This window comes from Tauraco erythrolophus, chromosome 7, assembly GCF_009769465.1.
Source record: "Tauraco erythrolophus isolate bTauEry1 chromosome 7, bTauEry1.pri, whole genome shotgun sequence".
NCBI lineage: Eukaryota > Metazoa > Chordata > Aves > Musophagiformes > Musophagidae > Tauraco > Tauraco erythrolophus.
In genome coordinates, this window is record NC_141471.1 from 52706593 (window position 1) to 52727723 (window position 21131).

Sequence of the window (21131 nt, forward strand, 5' to 3'; positions counted from 1 at the left end):
CTCTGCTCCCATGACACCCCACCTGGAGTACTGCATTCAGCTCTGGGGCTTCCAACACAAGGACATGGAGCTTTTGGAGAGGGTCAAGAGGAGGGCCACAAAGATGATCCAAAGACTGGAGCACCTCTCCTATGAAGACAGGCTGAGAGAGTTGGGGCTGTTCAGCCTGGAGAAGAGAAGGCTCCGGGGAGACCTTCTAGCAGCCTTCCAGTACTTAAAGGGAGCCTACGAGAAAGCTGGGGAGGGGCTTTTTGCAAGGGCACCTAGAGATAGGAGAAGGGGCAATGGCTTTAAACTGAAAGAGGGGAGATTTAGATTAGATAGAAGGAAGAAATTCTTCACTCAGAGGGTGGTGAGGCACTGGAACAGGTTGCCTAGAGAAGTTATGGATGCCTCATCCTTGGAAGTGTTCAAGGCCAGGTTGGATGAGACTTTGAGCAACCTGAGCTGCCTCTGACTCCTGATTATTAACTAGCTCCTCCATGCAAGGTTTCACCTCCCTCCCAGGCATAGAATCATAGAATGGTTTGGGTTGGAAGGGACCTCAAAGATCATCTAGTTCCAACTCCCCTGCCATGGGCAGGGAAACCCTCCACTACACCAGGTTGCCCAAAGCCTCATCCAAGCTGGCCTTGAACACTTCCAGGGATAGGGCATCCACAACCTCTCTGGGCAACCTGTTCCAGTGCCTCACCACCCTCTGAGTGAAAAATTTCTTCCTTATATCTAATCTAAATCTGCCCTCTTTCAATTTAAAGCCATTGCCCCTTGTCCTATCACTACACGCCCTTGTAAAAAGTCCCTCTCCAGCTTTCCTGTAGGCCCCCTTTAAGTAGTGGAAGGCTGCAATAAGATCATCCCGGAGACTTCTCTTCTCCAGGCTGAACAGCCCCAACATGTTACAAAGAAATTAAGGAGAAAGTTTTACTGGTGCCTTGTGCTATCAGGCACCGCTGTTGTTTATGGGAGGACAGGGGAACTCAGTGTCAAAGGCCTGGGCCTTTGCTGGAATCACCCAGTGCTCATCTGCCTCTCCATTGATTTAATTTGGACATGGATGAACACAGAATGCTGGCTTCTACTCTGCGTGGGTCAGAGGGATGGCAGCTACCGTGGTGTGATACTGTGGGAGTTGCAGGTACTTGGAGCTGACTCTGCTTCCCTGGGCGCAGATGGGCACCGAGGGAGAGCAGAAGCACTAATTAATTTGCAAGGCTGGTTTGATAAAATGGGTGATAAAATGATGGGACTAAAGAAAATCACTAGCAGTACCAACACTCGTGACTGAGGAGGGCAAGGTCTTCCCAAAGAATGATGGGTATGACTAGTCTGGTTTGGACAGGGAGGAAACATTATTTCCTCCTGTCGATTCAAAAGAGAAAGGGATTAAAAGGCTTTTTTATATCTTTTCTGTAGTTCCTTGTAAACAACGCCACTGATGCTTTCAAATGAACAGGAACATCCCCAAAACGCAATAAAAGCCCTGACTCTTGGCTTAGCTACTACAAGGAAGATTCTCAACATTGAGAAACTCAGGTAAGAGTTTTCTGCAGGTCTCTCACTGACAACAAACCTGGTAGGGGAAAAAAGCCACATATATCTGTCTTACAAAAAATATCATAAGAAATGCAACACAGTATTTTGTCAATGAAAATTGATTAGAGACATTGCTCTGCCCTCCAAAATGCTTTGGCAACTTTCCCAAAAGATGTGATTTATTTTTTTTAATCTTTAATGACTCTCGAGTCATGCAACAGGCAGTTCATGTAATTCATTAAGCTACATTGCTGCTTTCCTTGCCAGCAGCAAGCAGAAAAACACAGACTTGCCCTTGCACCATTTCTGTGCCTATCGATTATATAATTGGGTAAGCAAATTGGTTACCTCACTTCAGACTTGGTGCTAAATTACAGTCACTAGGGTTTGTCATCACCTTAATAGAGTATTGACTGCTGTGAAAAGAATACGTTGAAAATCTCCGTATCCCAGGAGAAGCGGTCGTGAAGGAGCATTCCCAAGTCAGATATACTCTCAAGCACGACATACGTCGTAATAGATTGCCATTTATAGCAAGGTCAAAATTCAAGCAAGCACACATTTTAACAGATGAAACAGGCTAGCCATCAAATACAGATTTCCCAAATAATTAAATTGCTTTGTCAATAGATAGCAAACTGGCCTCCCTGCAGACAGAAGCATTTGGAATGTGTTAGTGATGGCTGAACTTCCTAGAAGACAGAGACGAGACAGCTTCATGGGAGCCTCCTGGGGCAGGGATGCCTATCTGGTCCTGCAGGTCCAGCTCCTAGCTTTTATCTCTGGCTCTGCCACTCCCTTTACTGAAGTCTTTGGGCTTTGCTCACCTCTGTCCCAGTGGGAAAAGGGGATCGTACTGCTTTCACCCACCTGCAAAACAGTTCTGACGAGGGGAAAAAATTGGTCAAAGAAGTGACTAAACCTCAGCAGATACAGGAACAGCCTAGCCACTTGTCTGACTCTTCCTACTTACAGAGTGCTTGCTTGGAACAGGAACTACAGCCAGCAAATAATCTCCTCCAGCCTGCCCTCAGACCCACTTTCCACCTTCCAGCACAGATACGATGAGCATTTTATTTCTAAGCAGGTCAGCTTAAAATCCTCTAAGAGCCCCAGAAGAAGCTACTGAGTCAGGGCCGACAGCACATCCTGAATTCAGCCGCAGGGAAAGCACATTATCACCACCCTGCAAAACGCCCCAGCCTGCATTAAACGGGCAAAGTCATAAGGCAAGTATGTTTAGGTCCTGAAAGCAGAAAAGTGGGCAGAGACGGCTCTTGTGCTGGTCAGGGAAGATACCAAGCACCCCGGAGATAAGGTCTCCATCCCACAGCAGCCCATGCAAACACACACTCTTATTTCCTCCGGGCTACTGATGCAAAAAAGTTGATACAGTCTCCTAGAAGGACCTGTCCGTTAGTCACAGAAAATGTTCATTGATTTGCATCGGCTTTTAGATAAGGCACTTAATTACTGCTAACTTGGGCTGGGGCTTGCAAAACAACTTAGCAAAAAGGCTGGCAAATACCTGAACTGCTCAGCCACTCTGCCAAACACCATGTTAAGGCTCAGCTCAGGTTTGGGGTGGACATACAGATTCTCACCTACTTAATCTAGAGAAAACAGATTGTCTGCTTTTTGGCTTTATTCTGTATATCTCAAAAATACCAGTATTCCTTCTCCACATCCAAGCACACTTTTCATAGGGTTTTGCTAGAAAAGAGAGTTCGCCAGCAAGTTATTTGCATTTCCCAAGAAGCATCACGAACAGTATGAGACACCTCTGCCCACGGCAGTGTGATTAAGGTGCACCCCAGAAGGCTGCGTGAGCAGATATAGAACATGAACCCCACAGTGGAAGGAGAGCAAGACACGAAGGGTGAGGAGGAGATGAAGGAGGACTCTGCACAGCCGTGGCGCCAGGGCTGGAGGAAAACAGCCCCTTTGCCATTCAGTAGTGGTTTTTTACTCCAGTCTGCAACTAAATGCCACACTGCTGCTTGCTCACCCTCCCCCACCCCAGGGGAATGGGGAGGGGAATTAAAGGGGAAAAGGGAAGGAGACTCGTGGTTGAGATAAGAACAGTTTAATAATAATATATGAAGAGAGATATATATGTATAAAAATAATATATACAAGCAAGTGATGCACAGTATAGTTGCTCATCACCTGGTGACCAACACCTATCCCATCCTAGCAAAAGATCTCAGAACAGGTAAGTCCTGAAACCACAATCCTGAATGGGCAAGAGGCGCAAAAAGAGTATGAGAGGGAGACAGCATCCCAAGAGACCGAGAGTGAGAGCCCCTAGAGGAGCAAGAACCCTTCTTCCTGGTCCACTCTCATTTTTATACTGGGCATGATGCTGCATGATATGGAATACTTCGTTGGCCAATTTAGCCCTCTATCCTAAGTCTAAGTTCAAATCACAAGGGGAGTTGTGGACCCTTTGTCCCGGCTACGCTCCCCCCAACCTGTTGTGATCTTGCACACTGGCAAGAACACAGCAAGCTGAAAGGTTCTAGGTGTCTCAGTGCCAACTATAAACATCTGTGTTATCAACATTCTGCTCATAACGAGTCCCAGACTAAAACCAAAACAACTAGGATCTCAGCTGTCATTCATTTTACCCAAGAAAGAAATGGAGCTGTGCATCTCCCTCAGCAATAGAAAAAATCAGTAGAGGACAAAGCACAAGGAGCTCCCATCATGGAAAAAGGCCATGGGTCCAAGGCAAGATGATGAAACGTTGAGACTGAGGAGGTTTCTCATCCACTGCAGGGTTCCTCCGAGCTCTGAACAGCTGTTATGAGACACCATCAACAGGAAGGGCCTTATCACACCTACATAACCCCTGAGTAGTGCCAGAACAGTGCACTGCAGGCTAAACATAGCCTTAGTGTGCCACGACCACAGTAGCTGGATGATTTTAGTTAGGTTTCTTTGTAAAGATATTAAGGAAACTTATAATCATCTCAGGTATTGAATTCAATGAAAGATTCACTCAAGCATGCACAAAAATCTAAGCAGCTCCAAGAACAGATAACTTAGAAGGCCTGATTTATACCACAGGAATTAAAGCATTTGAGGCATATGTATTCATTGAATATATACTCCCTTAAAAGCAGCCTGATGTTTATTGAACTGATGTCTAAATCACTTTATCAATACTGGGTCTATTTAATGGGTATCTTTTATGATTTCTCTAGAGCGGAAATATTAGACTTCCATGCAAGGACCCATGGATACTCTCAGAAAACAATTCTGTATGGCAAGCTGACACAGATCAGAGGTATTCCTTCCCAGCCATTTGAATTTTAAAGGAAATTTGGGTTTTATGCTCCTCATTTTATCTGCTTCCATATGCCCATGAAGTTGAAAAGCTCGGTGCTTTTTCTGGCAGGGATTCCTCACCCCAGAGCAGGAAGAGCCTCCTGTGTGCTGATTAAAAATGAAAATACAAACAAGCACACCTGCACAGACAATGTGTAAACACTAACTTCTTTCTTGAAAATAGGCCAGGAAAGAAAAATTGTAAGGAGAAGAGCGTTGCTGCCTGGGGATCTGATTGGTCCTCAGGGTTTAATAACACCGTGTGCCTGAGCACATGGTTTTGTAAAGAAGCCAGTTAACTCACAGGTCCTCACTGCACCAGAGTCAATGCAAGGACAGTTATCCCACTAACTGGGCACCAACACAAGGAATCAATCCCTGCTGGGAGTTGGGCCAAGGCCCCCGTGCCCATCAGCAGTCCTTCTGCCACCCACAATGCGACTGTTTTCCATAAGCCATTGCTTGCAGTGAGGCAGCTCTTTGCCCAGCTCCAGTCACAGGACAGTGCACATGGACACTACGTCACTTAGCCAACCCCAAACCCCAAATCAGGAGCAGCACTCTGGCCAGGCTGAGCTGTTTGTCTTCTGAGGAGAGCATACCTCTCTACACCCTGCTGCAGAAAGTTCTCAGACCCCACACATAGGACGGACTGATGGTCCTCCAGCTGAGACTATAAAACTTGAAACTGCACACTCTGCACGTATGCTGAAGAGCTCACAGCATTTTTCACTCAAGGTGCTCTTTGCTGCAAGGGTCCTTAGAAAAATCATAGTGTGCAGCTTTTTCAGTAGCACCTTGGGAACCTGAGTCCCAGTTTCACAAAGTGATGCAATTTGGTGTATCTAAGCCACCTGGGTTTTTTAAAACACTCTATCAACAGGTTTTTATTTTTTTTACTTCCTATTCTAGGAAGAAGCAGAAATTACAGCAGCATGGGGGTGCCTGCACCTGGATAACAAGGAATGATGTAAGAGGGATGCAGGAGTCAACAGTGCTTGCAAATAAGGACCTGAGACATCTGTGCTGAGAGGGTGCCTGTCCCAAAATTCACCTTGCCAAAAAGAAATGAACAATGACAAAGTTTGCTTAAGACAACAAACAGACAGATTAAAAAGAAATGGATGGGGAATTCCCAAGAGACTTGAGGAAAGACATCAGCCTGGAAACAAGCGTGAAAGATGAATGAAAGTTTGCAGCAGTGGGAAGTGGTAGCAGCAGCAGGCAAACCCCAGTCCAGCACTGCTTGAAGGTTAGAAGGGTTAGTTATAAGAGGGAATTTAGGCATTTATAGGCATAAATTAACATCTTGTAAGTACCTAGTCTCATGGTTTATCTGTTGTATTGTTAATACTGAATATACAGTTCACCAATTGCTGGTTTATTAGATGCCCATAATGCATCAACAAAGTGCTTTGATCCTGATTTGATTTAAACCATGAGAGTCAAGCAGTTTTTCCCTGCAACACACCAGAAATTTTCCTGGCTGCGCAGGAGAACATAAGAGGACGATCAGGCTTATGGGTCCAAATCCCAAATCCTTCACTCATCTCTGAAAACGTGACTCACCCAGCAGTAATGGTCCCCATCATCTGTAAGTTTATAGCACCATTTCAGTGCTTCACAGAACGCTTTGAGATAAAAGATGCCATATAAAAATATTTTATGTTTAACACTTTGGCAGGTGTGACATTCCATCCCATAAAGGATAATCAGAGATATATATGGGATAACACATTACAACTTTATCTTACGAATCAACCCCAGCAGAGCTTAAGTGCTTATCCAGCAAATCAGACAGAGTAAAACCAGAAACCACCCAGAGGATTTTTTTTTTAATGTTATATTTGATTCCCTTTCAAACTCGTTTAGTTTTATTTTTTTTGTTAAGAGCTGAAAGAAGTCAGATTAGATAATTAAAGTCAGGTGCCTTTTCAAATGGGAATAGATAAACTTGGAGCTCAACATCTAAAGCCTACATAAACCTTAGGGGTTTCTGTAGCTTCAAGCAGGACCATATTGCCATTTATGCTCCATTCAAGGCAAGACAGATGCACTTCCAAACCCAAATATGCCAGGATAATAAAGACTGCTAAAAGCCAGGCATTTTCTGAACTTGTGCAATCAGCTGATTCCCTAAGAGACTACTCAGTAGCCTTTTTTTTATCCCCCACAACAACTTTATATATACAGATTAAAGGGCTCAACCCCGAAGTTTTTGTTCTTGTGAACTCATGAGTATGGCTGATCTCAATCCTTATAATTATGTGTTGAGATTTTTTTCCTTCAGTAAGTTTCTTACACCCACTGTTTGTTTGAGGTTTTTTTCCAGACAATTTATAAAGCTAACATTAAAAAAAAGCTCAGGAAGAGAGAAATTTGTATGCATAAGCCAGTGTATCAACTGAGTATCAACCAAGATTTGAAATATGATGACAATCAGTAAGATTTGGAGTTTTTTTCTATGTAGGAAACCAACTGAAGGAGAAATCTAGCTCTAAGTAGTGCCTGTAGCACAGGGACAGGGATGGAGGTTGAGGAAGCAGAGGAGTCTCTGATTTGTCTTCTGAAGCTTTTCTGTGTTCTCCAAGGGTGTAACCAGGCTCCACGTAATGGACTGGAGCAAAAGTTGTTTATTCTCAAGATTCTTTATTAGGCTAAGGAAAACTGTATAATCCCTAAAGCTCCTCAGTCTTGGATATGCACTTGCATAAAAAAAGTCCCTCCAAAAGGCTTCACTCCAAAATGTGTTCCTTGTAAGTAACTCAGTGCTGCATGCAGTCTTTAAAGTCTATCACATCCGCCTTTCAGTGGTCAATGAAAGAAGCAGACCACCTACCTGCTCACAGATGAAATATGCACACAGATGCTCAGCAAATTCACATTTTTTATATAAAATCAAAACCCCGCCCCTTGTCACTGCAATCTCAGCCCTGTCACAGGGACGTGCTTGACACCTGGCAGCTACTAATGAGATTTCAGGTGCTGCAGTGATCTACTTCTAAACAAAATCTGCACAGCAGGTTTAGGAAATTCACCCTAAACATTCCCGTGGCCTGAACATCCAGATCGGGTAGCAATCGCTTGTAGCACAATCACAGATATTTTCTTCGTGGTTTCATAGAGTTCTGAACACTTTCTCTTCAAGGTGTGCAAAGTAAATTACATTTCATATGTAGCTTTCTTCCCTTAAGCTATGCTTGTGAACAGCTCCCATAAGTCATTCAAAAGCATGAGCAGAACATCGTTTCTCGTTAAAAGTATGTTCTAGACAGGAAATTTCTTTTAAAGCAAAGTACTTACCAATGACTCAAATCAGCCCATTTAGATTCCAGGCCACCAAATCAGTGCAATTATGATTCTTTTCAGTACTCAAATGTCCTTTTACTTATGGCAGTACTACACCGATGTATTCCTCACCTGTGCGCACATAGGCTTCCACCTCCAGAGGCAGGTTTTAATGCCCACCACAAGATTTCTCAGTCAACCACTTGTGTTGAAACCCCAAGACCTAAATCTTGTGTCTTTTACCAAGAAACAACCAGCAGTGCCAAGAAGACAGAGAAGATGCTGTAGGACTCACACCAGTGAAGAGAAAGCAGTGCTGGCCCAGAGGCGAAGCCCTCTGCCAGCTCAGTGTCCACCTCCGGCAGGGAAACCGGGGTCACCCCAAGGGCCTGGGGTGTGAGCCCTCCCCAGTGTCAGATGTCCACAGGACTCAGTCCTTCAGGCTCTGCCAGCACAAGAAGGGCTCCAACTTCCACCTACAACTGAGAAGAGAAAATTTAAAGAAAAATAATTTCTATTCTACTCGTTACATTCATAGAATTTTGTCTCCCCTTGTTTACAAATACTTAAAATTAAATTCTTCAGTTGCAACTGAACAGTACATTCAATCTCTATAACCGTAAAGTCTGCATCAACTAGAAGGATAGGGTCTACTAGATCCCATAACCTATTTCCTTTCCAGGCATGATCACTTTAATTTCATTTGATTTTAGAATCTAAAAATTCTAATAGCATATGTTGCTAAAAGTCTATGAAAAAATGATCAGAGGGATGTACAAAAATATATCCTGTCTCACTGTGGCACCATTTTAAGTACCCAAAATATTTTAAAAAATTAAAAAATTCTGCAGAGTGTCTCCCTCATTGCAGGACTTTTCATTAATAAGTTCTGCTCACCCGAGCTTTGGAAGGAGACAGAGCGACCTCTTGTGAAATATCAATGTACTGCAAAGCACACGTACACCACTGTCACGGCACCTTCCGCTTTTCCCTCTTTTCATTACCGGGCTCTTTAGTGAACATACCCATTTCCTCTTCCCCATCGATTTCATTTCAGCCACCAGCATCGTGGTGGGAAGAATATATCCATGTCCCGCAACTGACAGGGATGCACAGGCCCTTCGCATCTTCAGAATACCCAGAAGGGTTTGAACCCTGACCAATGGCTTCTACCATAAGTTAATTTTGTGCTCAAATAACAGAGGGAAAACCCAAGGAAGATTTGTTCCTCCCTGTCCTGTCCATTTGGTAGGACCGACCTAGAGGAGAGTCAGTCTAACCCAAGAAGGAGAACGAATTTTCGCCCTTCATAAAAATTTCCATTTATTTCAACAGACTTGAAATCAGATCCATATACATTTTCAAAGTGCTTTACAAGCACCCGAAAGTTTACCTTTTATAATTTTTGCCTCTTAAAGAATGAAGAATGTAAGAATATAAACAAGTCAGAGCCAGTGGAGGAAAATTAAACTATTGTGACTAGCAATAGACACACACAAAAAAACCAAAGACGACGCACAGAATACTACTTTCTCTAAAATGAGAAGCCTTTCCACATGTTATGGAGCATCAGCTCCATTTGGTTGGTTGTGGAGCTGAGAATATTACACACTAACAGCAAAAGTGGTTGACACAGAGTGCAAGTATATCTGTAAATCTCAGTTCTGCGAGAGATGTCTACACATGCAGCCTCAGCAAACAGGCTGCTATGATAGCACCAGGTGAGTTGTCTGCATGTCGGTGCTCAAAGGGCTTGTGTACCCTGACTCAACTCTAAGAACAGCTTCATTGTCATCACAGCCTTTCTCCTCAGAATCATAGAATCATAGAATCATAGAATCGTTAGGGCTGGAAGGGACCTTCAAAGGTCATCTAGTCCAACCCCCCTGCAAGGAACAGGGATATCTCCAACTAGATCAGGTTGCTCAGGGCCTCATCCAACCGGGCCTTGAACGTCTCCAGGGATGGAGCATCCACCACCTCTCTGGGCAACCTGTTCCAGTGTTCTACAACTCTCATGGTAAAAAATTTTTTCCTAATATCCAACCTGAATCTACCTCCCTCTATTTTAAAACCATTACCCCTTGTCCTATCACAACTGGCCCTCCTGAACAGCCTCCCCCCATCTTTCTTGTAGGCCCCCTTGAGGTACTGGAAGACCGCTATAAGGTCACCCCGGAGCCTCCTCTTCTCTACTTCTTCTCTCTTCTCTCCTCTTCTCTCTCTTTCTATAAGAAAGCTACTTATATAGTGCAAGGCGAATTCAACAAGCCTTGCAAAACTAATGCACTCCACCGAGCTCGGTGATGGCCCTTTCTTTCACAGGTTCAAACCCCAGATTCACGTGTGCAGCCTCCAATAGCCATTGTGGGACAGGGACCTGCAGTCAGGGCCTCGCAGTACCCATGGATGGCAGCAGCACTGGAACGGCTTAAATCCATGACTTGAGAGATCCAGTGTCAAAACTTGGGATAAAAAACCACAGCAGAACACCTGGCATGGCCTGAAAAATTAGGAACCAGTGCTGGTTGCAATTGTTTTGCTGGCCATTGCAAGGGAAATATAAATAGCTGAGGCTCTCTGTGTACTGTCAGAAAATAAAGGAAAAAATAAATTTGCTGTCAGACACTGGCTGTTTGTCAGTTAAGAGCAGTGATGTGCCATCAAAGGATGATTCTGCACACAGACACCCCAGTGTTGCATTCCAGTGTCTGTTCATTTTTAACACAACCCACTACAACTGTAGCACGGGTGGTCAATGTTTGCTATACTGGAGCAGCTGCTCCCTGGCAGAAATTTGGAAAGGCCAGTGCTGTCACAGCGCCTGTGCCCGAAATGAAAGCTAGTGACCACGTACTGGGCTTCCATCTCCTGTGGTGGGAGAGAATTGCTCACCAGCACCTCAAAGGCCTTTTCTCTGTCAGGTGCCTCATCTTCTCATGATAATGCTGGAGGAAGCCAAGTGCAGGAACTTTAAGAGGCAGAGTGCAATAAAAACTGAGTATTTGCTTCTAGCAGCAGGAAGACATCAGGAAAAGCTGGGGAAAGAGAGGTTGCTGAGATCCCAAGTCCTCCTCTAAGACCCTGCCTGGCAATAAACTCCCCTTTTCAGCTGTCTCCTGCCCACCTCAGCAGTTTCAGCTGCTTGGAAATGGCTGGTCCAGGACCATGGTGTCCAAGCTCCAGCAGCACAGGTCAGCCTTAGCATAGCACAGGGACAAAGCTCCTCAGCTCTGACTCAGAGGAAAGAAAACAGCCCACAGAGCTTAGTAAGATACAGAACAAAACACGTTTTATCTCCAGCATCTCCATCCACCCTCAATCTATTTATCATCCAGAGACATGACTTACAAGACCGTCCCCTGTTCACCTCTGTCTGGATCCTTCTTGGCATCTGATGGTGTCAGACGTCACCTTGTTGACAACTCTCCTGCTCGCCTCCGCCGATGGGCACAAATCTTGGTGTTTATCTGCAAAACAGACAAGCTGAATGGGAGGTGAGGCCAAAATGGCCAAGCCTTCAAATTAGAAAATGCACAAGGTGCTGTTTGCTGCCGAAGGGTGTTTGCCAGAGGCACGGTTTGCACCAGTGAAACCATGTCAGGAAAAAAGGGGCAGTAGAGTTTCCCAAAAGGGAGACCTCGAGGGATATGGGTGGGAGAAGGAAAGAAGAATGCCTTTGCAATCACGCTTAAGGTGTCAGCCCTGTTCCCACAGAGGCAGCCGAAGAGGGGTCTAACTGGGCACTGTCACACGCTGTTGGGACAGCTGGGTCATCCCTGCTGGAACCTTCCCAGCAGGATGGGTATTGGGCAGGCTCCTCCGGGGCAATCCCTTGGGACCAGCAAAGCGAGAGATGCTTCCTAGGGAAACAGGCGGAAGGAAGACATCTCCTCAGCATTTTTCCCTGGCAAGATTCAGAACAAAAATATCAAATTTCCACACCTGCTGCTCATGGCAGCTGTGGTGCGTTTACTGGAAGCTACACCGGCGCACCTGGCCACCCAGTCTTCTCTCATGCAGAAAAAGGGACATCATCAGAGCCATCCTCTGGACCACCCTACCTGCCAAGGGGGTGTCAAGAAGGTTCCTATTTTAAAATCGGTCTTTTTTCCCCTGCTCTGGAGACACAGTAAGAAGATGTGTATATTTAAAATGTCTTTTCTGGACTCATTTCAAAGTCAGGAGACTTTTGTGCGTCCTGGGTAGAAACAGCAGCTGGTGTCAGAGTTCATTGGCAAATGAATGCTGCCACCAAACCCAAACCCTTACACAGAGGCAGGTCTGTGGTGCGGGCACCCTGCAGCGCCTGAGCCCCCCCCATCTCCATGCCGAGAGCACCCCCCTGGCGGCATCCCCGGCTGCCACGCTCTCCCTCGGAAACCACGGCAAAGCTACAATATTGGAAGGGGAACGAAAAATCAGATGCGTAGGGTTGTGCGAAGAGCTGTAGGGATGAGCTGGGCAAAACCCCTGTGTGTTTATTGTATGAAACCCAGGCAGTAAATGAGCAATTAATAAAATCCTGTGTTATAGGCATCTTGCAGAAGAGGAAATAGTCACAGGGTGAGTTTTGCTGGGACCAGCTGAATGTCTAGGGCTGCTGAAGCTTTGAGAGAGCCAGCTCCAGTCCCACTCACAGCAGGCACTTGCCTCCTCCTCCAGCACGTCACCTCCCAGGAGAGCGGCCCTACTTCTCGCAGGGGGCAAGTGCTGCCATCCCAAAGGTGCTGCATCACCTCCCTGCTCCACACACAGCTCCCCAAGCTGTCAGCAAGCTGAGGCAGGTCTGGTACCCCTGGCCCGGGCAGCAATGAACACTCCTCTCCCCATTTCTACCCTCCCTCCACTATCAGTTCACTTCTGCACAGGGTGATTCATGAGCTTACTGCATGTTTCTCTGAAGTTTTGAAGATCTTGAGGCCTAAAACTGAGCATTTTAAAGTGTGCCCATCATTAGTTATTCACATATGGCTCCCAGGCTTTGGCTGGAGTTGTGCACTTGTTGGGTTCCTTGAGGCATGCTCACCAGAGAACAGCTTCCCGATCACAGCAGGGTTCCTGTGTGTATCATCCTCCAACTGCCTGAAACAGGAATATATTAAAAAATTCAGTCCTCACAAGGCAGACAGCCCTGTGGGAAAAAATTTTTACAAGTGTTATTGGCTGTTAATGGAAATCTTTGGGAAGAAAAAGAAAATTCACATTCTTATTAAGATGAAAAAGGAGTGTGTCCATGTAACAAATAATTCCCAGTAGCTATGCCACGAGACTGGTGTGCAAAGGATGAGAAAGCCTCAGTGCTTTTAGTATACTGCTCTGAGGAGTTTTTATAAGAGCTGAACGGATCCGAGGGAAAATTGAAACGGGTATAAGAAAGCCATGCTCTGCCTGGCACAGGAGACCTTATCAAGCAGGCAAGTGAACTCGGCAGTTACACAAAGTACTGATAAATAAAAAGACCTCACAACAGTATGAGCATGAAGGAGGAAAGGGTCAGGTAGGGCTAATTTGGGAGCAAGCAGCCTATACCAGACACCCGCGAGCTCAGCCTGGCAATGCAGCACCAGAGAACGTGCGAGTTCGGGTCACCCAGCGCACCTTTAGCTCACCAGGTCATGGGAACCGTGGCAATAGCATTCAGTCAGCTTCTGCAGTCCTTCACCTCTCTTTTTCTCCTCTTTCATTTCTCTTTCTTTTCCACTGTTGTTTCCTCTATGAGTTTAGAAAGAACGGTTTCTGTTGTCTGTAAACAGACCAGCTGGCAGGTCATCAGCCTTACCTGTGACAAATACTACAAATGTGTGATAAATACATCCAGCATGTACTTGTCCTATTTATCTTCTGGGTGTCACTGTGTAAATACAGCTGCATCATGAGAGGTGGGGTTTTTTTGTCAAAATACCAAAAGTGCTTTAGTAAAGCTAGAATTACCTAAAAGGCTCTTAACTTCCAGAGACACTTCAAGACACTGCAACGCTGTAAACCTTTATCATTTTAGTTAATAGAAAAATCCTCTGAAGTGTTTTGTACTGTGAGCAGTATGGTTTCTGGGACAAGCCAGCATCACTGGAAAAAATGAGATAAGTACCAACACGTACTATCCTTAGAGTCAACATGCAAGTCTTGCATAACAAAATATAGTGTCAAGCTTTAGTTTCCCAAAATTGCAAAGGCCCAACTTTATAGAGAGACACTGAAAAGATAAGCCCACACTAATTTGAAACTTAGAGTAGCATTACCTGAGTACATGCTTTTTATGGGTGTTAGCAGTCATTTGATGAGCATCATCACAGAAATTTCATCAGAATACAGAAAAAAATTAAAAAGAAGCAGCAGTCAAAGTTATCTGTCTCACACTTTAAGCTCTTTGGCGATTTATTCAGATGCTTTTGTTTTAAATGATCATTCATTCCTTTGTTCATAAAAAATTAGTATTTGCTTTTAAAACACAGTAACATTATTGGATTTTACTTTGATATAAATGTTCTTGATGTCACAATATGTAAAGCAACATTTTCAACAGGTTAATACAGTTTTCTAAGCCATATTATTTCTTAAACATACTTTTTCATATTGTCATTTTTCCCCTCTGAAATGCATTTCATGCTGTAACACTTATCAACTTGAATCTACAGCCACACCTATTTTTTAAAGCCATGTTTGAAGATTCTAGCAAACGATGCCAACAAGAAGATGATTTCTCTGCAGCAACTGCAAAGATATTACTTGTTGCTCACTTTCACTGTGAATTTCCACAAGGATTGCTTTCAGTAGTTAAATTTTGAAGAAAGGCATTAGATTGATTGTATTTTATAAGCTGTCGTTTACAACTGACATCCCCTAGCACAAGAAGAGTTCACCGTGGAGGGTCTCTGGATGTTGCCACACAGCAGGTACCTTAAGTAGTAATGATAGTGAGGTCTTTCTAGACCTTCTTTTCCTTAAAGCTTATAGCACTGATCTAAGTAAAGTACTTAAAATCTCCATATAAAGTGCCACTAAATCTCAACTCTTAAAAGTATTTCTCCAGCAGTGACATGTCAAGCTATCAAGGTTTGTATGTGCTGCAGCCGCACATAAAGGAAAGAAACTGATGCAAAGAGCGAGGCAAAAGCCAGCCTGGAAAGTGCTTGTAGCTTACACACAGCATGAAAACGAGGTGTAGGCAGTGAAGTAAGATGAAACATGCACTTAAGTACAGATATTGATGTCACTGTAGGCTTGATCATCTCGTGCCATTGTTAACACCTGAGAAAAGCACAGTAAACCGAAAAGACTAAAGATGTAAAATTTTACCCATCTCCCAAATATTTTCTAGCCCTGTCACATCTCCCAAGAGGTGACTATGGAGGGAACAACCTTCAGGTGCAGAAAGGGAATAACTTGTTCTCCAAACCCATTCTGGACAGGAGCAGAAGCAATGACCTAAGGTTTTGGCAAAAGAGACTCACCTGGCAAGAGAGAAATTAGGAAATGCTTTCTGACAGTAACAAGAGCAAAATACTATTACTCATAGACTGCCTGAAAAGCACACGGGATCTTTTTCTTCAAGCTTTTAAAGAACAGGATAGCCAGTGTCTGTCAGGAATGCCACAGGCATCTTACCTTGGAAGAAGATGGAGTAGTGACTTCCTGAAACACCTTCTGGTTCCCTGGAGAGCCATCAAAAACTTTTTGGGGAGGCTATAGCAGATAAGCAAGCTCTTAGGTACCCCTTTGAGCTTGGGGTTTTCCCTTGGCAATATTTGCTGCCTCAAGTCTCTTAACCGTGACTTTTTTTCCCCTTCTCCACACTCCCGCAGCAGAGAGCCTGGAGTTGCAGCACACGGGCCACACACGAGTGTGCGGCGTGTGGCCGGGGCTGCTGGAAGTGCAGAGGAGGGAGCAGAGTACACGAGTTCCAGACTCGCTGCACAAAGTCTGGTGGATCTGTTCAGCAGTCTTCTGACCTGAGTTCACTGCTGTACCTGGCTGGCTAGGACAAGTGAGTGATAATCCTATCCGTTCACTCTATCCATCATATACAAAATGCTTATGATGTGCATTGATACATGTGGTTATAACTAAAAACTGCAACTTGTCATTCAATCTCCAACTGCCTTTAAACTCATGTGTCCCAGACAGATGTTTCATCTTTTGAGTACCATCTAGTGGCACTTTAGATACTACCTACCATTCAGCACCACCATAAGAAACATTTACATTGGTGCACATTAGCCTCGACCAGGTTACACACTGGCCTCCTGCTAGACATGAAGGGAAGCTGTCATTCTCTTGCAAAAGTCCAGATGAGAGGGTCTGAACCTTTGCTTATGCCAAAAGCAGCATCCCTCACTCCCTGGCTGCTCTTCCCTGACTCCCCCAGGCCCAATGGAAACAAAGGCGATGCTGCAAAAAGCAGAGTGGCACAAGCTCCATGAGGACTGCGGAACAGAAGAACACAGTGTGGGGGCAGCGACTCTTTAACAGAGGCTGACGAGCTTCCATCCCTTTGCCTGGTTAGAGCCCCAGACATCCCTGCTCCAGAGCTGCTAAAGCCTCAGCTCTATAGACTTCTTACGCTGAGCCATGCTAACGTCTCCCTCGAGAAGTTTTCACTCCTTGCTACTACTGGAGATTTTCTCTTCGCGTTTCTCCTCTTGAAACAAACCCAGTTACAAAGACTGACTTTTTAATTCCAGGTTAATTCAAGCTGCTTTGAAGATACTTTTCAGCAGACTCCTGTCTCCCCGGCTGCTTTTAAGCTCACAGCTGACAGCCGCCCTCGCCTTTCCCTGACTGAGGATTTCCTCTGGCACTCTGTTTTCCTTCACAGTATAATTCCCCTCCCCAGGCTAACCTTTTTTTAAACGGAACTTACTTGGAGGAATCTACCCAATTACACATTTAAGTTGATTAGGCTGATTGACAGCAGGATTATGTCTAGCATAGTTTTAATTGTGAATGCAAACACTCAGCTGGAATAAATACCTGCCTCATAAGGACTTGCTGAGGCTTAATTAGTTAATGTTTGTGAAGAGCTTTGAACACGTGAAGGGCTGTACAAGGACTAAGTGTTATTGTCACTGTTCCTAGTAGCGGAGGCTTCAAAGTTGGGCATGGTAAAGGTGAGGTGGAAGGATTTCACGGACAGAAGATGATCCTCTCTTGTTCCTCAGCAGGATGGCAGCAGCCCCTGACCTCCAGACCTCTGCATCAGTCCTTTTGCCCACACTGGAGCCAGCCCAGGATCAGCTCGGCTGGCAGGGCTGGAGGGAATCCTGGATCCCAGCTGTCCTGCACCTCATGCTCCAGCATTCCACCCAGGAAGGAATTCAAGTTGCTATGATTTTATAAAAGGCCTATTGCAGAGCCATTCACTGAGGCATCAAAACACTAATACCTAATAAATAAACCAGAGCTAAAGTTCATTAAGGCCTCTGAGGATCCCCAGAAGCATCACTGTTATTATCAGCTAACACACATGTAGGAAAGCTTCATGTTAACAAAAAAGTCTACACACCTCAGCAACGCAAAGGATCTTTTTCCAAAGAAGTACCTATAAAGTAAGCATCATCTTGAAAACCTAGATATCTGTGGTTATACAGGGTTAAACATAGATCCTGCTTTGCAAGTTGTGTTTTTCACCAAAAAAGACTGAATCTGAAAACCAGTAAAATAACAGTATAACAGCTAACATACCAATGAAAATAAAGAATGCATTTTTCAGCCCACACAGAACTGTCCTGTTCGAGACTGCAAATGCATATGCAAATATGAACTGAAAAGCTTCTAGTTTGCTACTGACAAAGCATAGTTTGAATTGACATTAAAAAAATCATCCCCAGAATCCAAACCATTGTAGCCTGCCAATAAGGAGGCTTCCACTTAAAAAACAAAGCTGTCTCATGCTTACCCTTCCTCTATCAGTCCATTTGATGCGGAAAACAAACTGAACGACAGCAAATTCAGGTTCCTGGTGATCTACTTTGCCAGAATGAAGCTGCTGAATTCTTTGTTCTCTTCCCAGAACCCATCGTACAGGATCCGTCCAAGAGTTCATCCAGAGCATCCTCCTGGTAAAGGCTGTTTAGTTGTTGGTACAATTCATAGCAGTCCTATCAGTGATTCATTAAAACAACAATCTGATGACACTACTTTTGATAGGATGTTTTGAATAATGTATTCTTTTTATTCTGCTACATGGAAAAGTAGTAACACTGGCAGATAGCTCCAAGGACTAACACTGCAGAACAGTCAGCACATAACACAGCATTTACATCATTAAAATACACATGCACCCCTCCCTCCCCCCAGAAGCTCATCACCTGAAAAGCCTCAAGCAATAGTTACGTGCAACTAAGGGGCAAAAATCTCCAGTGTATACCAGCTCAAATCCATTGAAACACATAGTGATGCCCTCAAAAACACCATCAGATCTTTTAATTTCAATATGTACATTTTGGAAGACGCTTGTGAAGGAATCTTTACTGATGGCAAGTACATAGGAGCCAAGTTTAACATCATAGAAATCTGTTTATTTTTTTCTTAAAAACTGGATTACCAACCAGCAGAAAACATTTTAATGGATTTTCAAAGCTAACTATTGCAAAAGCATCTATTGTACCATTATGTCACTGAAATTGATAATTGAAAACCTTTGCTTGTGGCTTTTAAGATGCCACCCTCAGAGCTTAAAATAAATATTTCATCATAAAAAAAAAAAACACAGGATCATTTACAGTGAATCACATTCAGTGGTCTGTTACGGTAATCATTGAACCTATTAATTTTCCTGGTCATTAAGGGTCTTATCTGCATATCTTTGTTCAAGTTTTCCTTGTATTTCCCGCAACCTTTCCCCAGGTGAACTGTGTACCTAAACACAGTTTTGGAATATTCTGATTTTTACAACCTTACCAGTCATTTGCCATTAATTTATGTGAGACTTCATCTGTCAGGAGGGGTTTATTACTCACATTCTAACACCCAGCTCTGACTATATGTCCCTTGAACATTAACTGCTGAGTTCTGAAAGCATTTAAAAATAAACTTCCATGAAACCCTTGTGTGGCTGAATAATTGCTCAGAGTTATTCACATGGTAGAGCAGTTTTGCTTTTATTTCTTTTAAGGGATTCACCTTCTGTCCCATTGTTAGGGAGTTATGATCCAGGTGGGATAATGCTAGCAGTTGCTATAGTATCTGCTTGGAATCATCTATTCCCAGACAAACAGAAATAACTGGAGAACCATGACAGGAATGTTACACATCTGCAAGGGAAAAGATGTCTCTTTTACTTGACTCATAAAGCTTTGTTAGACTTGTCCACAGCATCGATTTACTTAAGAAAACAAAATCTTTTTAAAAAAGTTACATTTTTCTTCAGCTTTTCCTCCTCTTGTTTTTTTCCCACTTTTTTCTTTCATAATCTTATCTTCTAATAGTAAGGGGCTACTTTACACAGTATCTCTCTCTAAGTACATAGAAATAATACTCTACCAGGACACGTGCTGGCCTTTATCCAAACAGCCAATATGCTCACATTTTTAAGGACACAAGATTACACTTCCATTTGAAATACTTGTCAATAATACATCTTTTGCTCATCAGTCACCAAGTGAACATTATTTTTGCCAGTATGTTTCCAGTAAAGCTGAAATGAATAAAATGTATTTGATGCATTTAGTTCCATCCTTACGCTAGGTACATAGGTTTCCTCTGATCCTGTTAAATAGTAAGTTTATATGCTGAAGCATTAAAACTGTCAACATTACAAGCTGGGTAGATGCAAACACTTAGGATCACAAAATTGCACTCTTTTTTTTGAAAATCCAGCAATAAGGTTTGCTTGACAACTTACCATAGCAGTTAATGATTATGCACTTCCATTTTCTAGAAAAATTGTCTTCATTGCTGGAATCCTTGACATTAAACATTATCTAAAATGTTTTACGCTAAAATTGTTCATGAGAAATGTCTTCTTACAATACAGTGGTTGTCACTGAAATCTAGAAAGCTTTATCAACCAACACAGCAACAACGATGCAGGAATAACCTTTTGTTTATGATGTATTGCATTTTTCCAGTGACTAGAAGGAGCACCCCTTATTCAGTTCTGCACCCCTTATCCAATATGGCAAATCTCAAACACCTTCAGAAGTTGACTGTTGTAACATCTACTTATCCCTAGCAACGTACTGCATGGCTCGATGTTCTCACTAGGTCAAATATTCTCATTGCTTGAATTGCTGAAACACTTACTACAGGAGTAATCTTGCATTTCTCTAAATTTTTAGATGGTTCCAGTTTTTTGTTTCAGTTTCTGAATTCAGAAAACAAAATATATTTCCCAGTGACAGTTTCAGGTTATCTATACTTCTGTTTTTTTCAGCTCTAATTTCAAAAGATAAAATTTTGCAGGAATACAACTTCTGTTTATAACTCCAGGCAACAGAATGAATCAGCAAACTGGATGATACAAGGGGTCATCTCTTTTCCAAATAAATAGCTTGTAGCAGTGACAACTTTAATGGCCTACTTTGGAAAAAAAAAAAATGTTTGGACTGACTTCAACAAATAGTGACATGGGAAACAGCTGAATCTCACTCCTAACAGCAAAGCATTAAATCAATTTTAATTAGCTGCCCATATATACTGTTAAAATGTGCTGCTATAAATTTGTGTAATTATCATAAAAGTCAGTCATGCCTAACAGTCTACAGTTATTCAAGAGTACTAGGGAGGCTGTGGCTTCTTTAAGTACTAATATGTAATAAATGAGAGCCTGTACTCATTTGCACTGGCAGCCGCTTTATCACACATGCTCACATCCAGAGAAGGTAGCTTCTTTCAAAGTATCACCAATATATTAGATGATACTTTTTGGTTTTATTTCCACTGCTTCAATTAATACTGCAGGCCTGCAGGAAAATACGTTTTTTAATAACAGAACTGAAACATACACAAGCTACTAAGAAACTGTGTCCTTT